The following is a 4,457-nucleotide window of genomic DNA, read 5'->3' as shown; positions in this document are numbered from 1 at the left end:
GACAAAAGAAAAATGATCCCCTCCTGCCAGGGTTATTAAAATCATGTTCTACAATTGAGCCGCCAGAGGGCCCCAGTTAATGACGGATGATGAGGCCACAGCTTCCCCCCGGCTGGGAGTGAGGCGCTGGGCCCTGCCGCGGGGTAGCCACCAGTTAGTCCGGGCGGACACCGCGTGGCCAGCTCCTCGCCTTCCAGATCGCCGCCTTCCTGCTCTGAGATAAAGCCTCCTTCCTGGCGGGGAGGCCGGCGCCGGGGGCCCGGAGCGTGGGGACAGGTCCCTGGGAGCCAGGCAGCCATCAGGTTTGCCGGCATGATCACAGCTCACCCAAGGCCTCCCCACCTCGAGGTGGGGGCGGGGGTGGCTCAGACAGTGACCTTGGAGGCAGGCGAGGCAGGATTGGGAGACCCGCGGAGATCGGGGCTCAGAGGAGTTAGGTCACTTGTCCAAGGTCGCACAGCCAGGAAGTGGCGGAGCTGCTACTCGAACTCCAAATTCCGATCTTTTTTTTTTTTCTCAGTTGGCCCCCGAGCCCACGAAAGGAGCGTTGGAAGAGAAAAGTTTCGTTTGGCAGAAAATGATAGACCTTGGCGGACCAGGTTTTGATCCCATGGTGCCTGGAGTAAGAGTAAGCAAGTACAGGCACCCGGATGGCCCAGTCGGTTACGTGTCCGACTTTTTTTTTTTTTAAAGAGGGTGTTAAAAATTTTTTTTAAATTTTTTATTTATTTATGATAGAGAATGAGAGAGAGAGAGAGAGAGAGAGAGAGAGAGAGGCAGAGACACAGGAGGAGGGAGAAGCAGGCTCCATGCCGGGAGCCCGACGTGGGACTCGACCCCGGGACTCCAGGATCGCACCCTGGGCCAAAGGCAGGCACTAAACCTCTGGGCCACCCAGGGATCCCCTAAATAAATAAATTCTTAAAAAAGGAAAAAGCAAAGTCGGTTTGCGTTAGTGGGAAGGACTTCCCGAGGAAGCAGGCACTAACATAGACAAGAGTCTGGTTTTGCCTTGGCTAGTGGCCTTTCAGAACCGGAGGGAGCACGTCGCCTGTCTTTCCAAGCCAGACAGGGCCCTGGAGCTGCAGAAACCCACCCAATCCAAGGGGGCCGGAGGGTCTAGGGATGGGATGTGCCAGAGTCAGGGAGACCAAATGGGGTAAATTGCAGAAGAGAGGAGGAGGCCAGTTTGTTAGGCCCAGAGCCCTGGGAGTGTGGGTGGGGGGCACCAGGACCCCCAGGGCATGTGTGGGGTGGGGTCGCATCTCAGGAAGCCCTCCTGTGGCAGCTCATTCAAGTTTCTCATCCTCTCCCCACGCAGACGACTGAGGAATTAGCATCCTGGTTTTGCACTTGAGGAAAGAGCACTTCGTGCTCCAAGAGGGGAGTGGGTTAGATCAGATCATATAACAGGGTAAGACCCTAATGTCCCAGCTCCGTACTCTGGTTCTTTCCATGCTACCAGGCTGGGAGGAGGCCAGTGGGGGTGCAGTGGCCCAGGGGGCCATGTGCCCCCCATCCCACATCCCACATTCTGCACTGGATTGACCGCTTGCTCCCCAGTGGCCCTCCCAGGGGTTGGGAGGGGGGGGTGGCTGGTGCCAGCACCACAGTCTGTGCAGAATGAATGACTATCTCTTTCCCATCTGGATTCTATTATTTTTTAGTTTATCCCGGTCAAAAAGCGCAAGATGAACATCTAGAAGGAAAAAAAATATAATCTTTGAGAAAATTGAAAATATGTATCATGGTTTGGGGCTGGGGGCCTCGCAGGCCGGTTCCCCCTGACTGATTGCTGGGGTTATAGGCCTGGCTCAGCCCATGTCTGCACACGTGGCTCCCCCCACCCCCTGGGATCCCCCGGGCATCTCCTTCCCACTCTTCGGTCTTGGTCTCGGCTCAGGACCTGGTCTCCCCGGTGTGTGTGGTGGGGGCTGGGAGGGACGAGAAGAAGTTCCCTTCCCTGGGAACACGGGCCTGTTCTGGATATTTGGGGGACGTCCAGATTGTTCCCTGTAGGAGAGAAACCCGCCCCAGCACTATTAGCTGGGACGTAGTGACGTTTCCTGTGCACCAGGCATCTTCCAACCACCCTCCTTGATCCCGGGGACGGTTCGTCTTTGGTGTTCCCCACGCCAGCCCTCTAGGCTACAGCACCCTCGTCCCCCTGGCAGGGGAGGAAACAGGCGCGCGGGGGTGCAGGAGCGCACCCAGGTTCCCACGGCGGGGCAATGGCAGCACCATTCCTGTCCAAGCCGTTGAGCTCCAGGGACCCCTGTGCAGCCGTGAAGCCAGAGAGCCTCCTTTCTTGGCCGGAGATGGGGAGGAGGAAGCGAGAGCATGCACCTCCGTGAGCGTGAGTGCTTACCGTGTATGTGCCGTGGAGCGCGGCGTGGAGCACGGAGCGCTGCGTCCTGTGCCCTTGCCTGTGCACAGCTGCATTTGGTCCGCCGGCCTGGCATCCTCCTGCCCGCTCACTCCGTCCATCTCTCTCCCTGTCACCTACCGCCCAGTATCTGTTTATTTATCCATCCCTTACCCATCCATCCATCGTCTCTCTGTTCCCCCCGTGCGCCCCTCATCCAGCCATCCATGCATCTCCGTAGCCATCATCTAGCCGTGGGGTCGCACGTCTGTGGGGACAGCACCGAGTATGTCGGTGCAACGCGTGCGTACATCTCAGCGCACATGGTAGGTGTCGGTCCAAATCCGCTGCCCAGACCTGTGACTCTTCTGCTGCCCCCACACCTGGAAAGCTACCCGAGGGAGGGGACAGGGCCCAGCCTCGGGAGCCTGCCCTGGCCCTGGCTCCCCTCTGAGGCCTCAGTGGAGAGTTAATTAAATCCTTTCCCCAACAAGCGTGGTAATTAGTGCTAATGGCCGGCTGCTCCTCGCTCAGCAGCTGAAGAGGTCCTGCTGGGTGTGTGTGCGGTGCGCGTGCGCGCCTGCTGTGGGGGAGCAGGGCCTTCTCAGCCTGGGGAGCTCATGGGGCAGAGGGCCCTGGAGAGCTGCTGCTCGCCTCTCTCAGAGCTCCCCTGCGCGAGACCCGGAGGGCTGGGTGTGGGCCGGGCGTCCTGCCAGCCCGTTGGGGCAGGGCCTGCCGTAGCGCCCTGGGCCTGCGGACTCCGGCTCTCCGGGGTCTGTGTGCCTGGAGCGTGTGCTTCTGCGTGTGCACGCGTGACCATGTGTGAAGGGACGGTGACTGGCAATGCACTGGCCGCGCCCCAAGTTTGCGTGTACACGACTGTGTGTGTCTGGCGGTTGTGCGTCTCGTGGTTGTGCTCCTAGAGGTCGTGCGCCTCGGGTCGTGTGTCTGGAGGTCCTGAGCCTGGAGGTCGTGCATCTGGAGGTTTTGCGTCTCGGTAGCGTGCCCTGGGTCATGTGCCCCGGGTCGTGCGCCTTGAGGTCCCAGCCAGGGTTCCGCGAACGCGCCTCCGTGCGTAGGTAAGAGTGAGGAGCTGCCGGGCCCGACCTCCGGGGCTGACAGATGCGCCTTGCAAACAAAGGTGACAATGAAGTGTGGTCCTGGAATTGCTTTGGACGCTCCGTCAAGCCAGTGACGCGGAAGAGGTGAAGTTGTAAAGCGTCCTGGGGAGCCAGTGGAGTGACAGCGGGGGGTGGGGGCCCCCGCCCGTGGCCACCCCTCGGGGGACCGGATCCCGCCCCGCGGCCTGTTGGTGGAGGCGGAGGCCTGGATGCAGGCGGCTCCCTGACCTGGCGACACGGGCAGCGGGGTGGGCATCGGGCGGACCCCCCAGGGGCTCGGCGCCCCGACCGAGGTTGCGCATCTAGCCCGCGCCCCGTGACCCCGAGACGCACTTGCCGGCAGAGCACCGGGGAGTCCGTGTGGGCCCTGTGCGGAGACCGGGTTTGAACCTGTGTGGACTTGCAGCTGCAGCCGCAGGGCCGTGGCCCTCACGCCCTGTCCCTCGTCCCTCAGGGAGTCGCAGCTTCCAGAAACTGTGGTGCTGCTGCAGGCGCCTCGCTGGGGAGCATGGGGGGTGGCCCCCTGGGGGTCGTGGTCTCGTGCTCGGCAGCGAGCGTCGTGGTCACCTCTGGGCCTGAGGGCTTCCAGGGGGACACGTGGCTTTCTCGGCTTCACCTCTTTGTGGGGGTGGCCCTGTGCCCGGAGAGGCAGAGGGTGCACGTGCCCGGGAGAGAAGGAACGGGAAGGAGGGAGGGAGAAGTGGTGGCAAAAGAAGAGGGAGGGTGGGGGGCGCTGGGGGTGGCCCAATGGTTTAGTGCCTGCCTCCAGCTCAGGGTGTGACCCCGGAGTCCCGGGATCGAGTCCCACGTCGGGCTCCCTGCAGGGAGCCTGCTTCTCCCTCTGCCTGTGTCTCTGCCTCTCTCTGTGTGTCTCTTGTGAATAAATAAATAAAATCTTAAAAAAGGGGGGGTTGGGTAGGGTGGAGTGGGGTGGGGCAGGGCAGGTGCATGGTAGGGAGGCTGCTCCTTGC

This window comes from Canis lupus, chromosome 15 (genome assembly GCF_011100685.1).
Source record: "Canis lupus familiaris isolate Mischka breed German Shepherd chromosome 15, alternate assembly UU_Cfam_GSD_1.0, whole genome shotgun sequence".
Taxonomy (NCBI): Eukaryota; Metazoa; Chordata; class Mammalia; order Carnivora; family Canidae; genus Canis; species Canis lupus.
The sequence above is the reverse complement of the archived record's forward strand: the minus strand, read 5'-3'. Positions refer to the sequence as shown.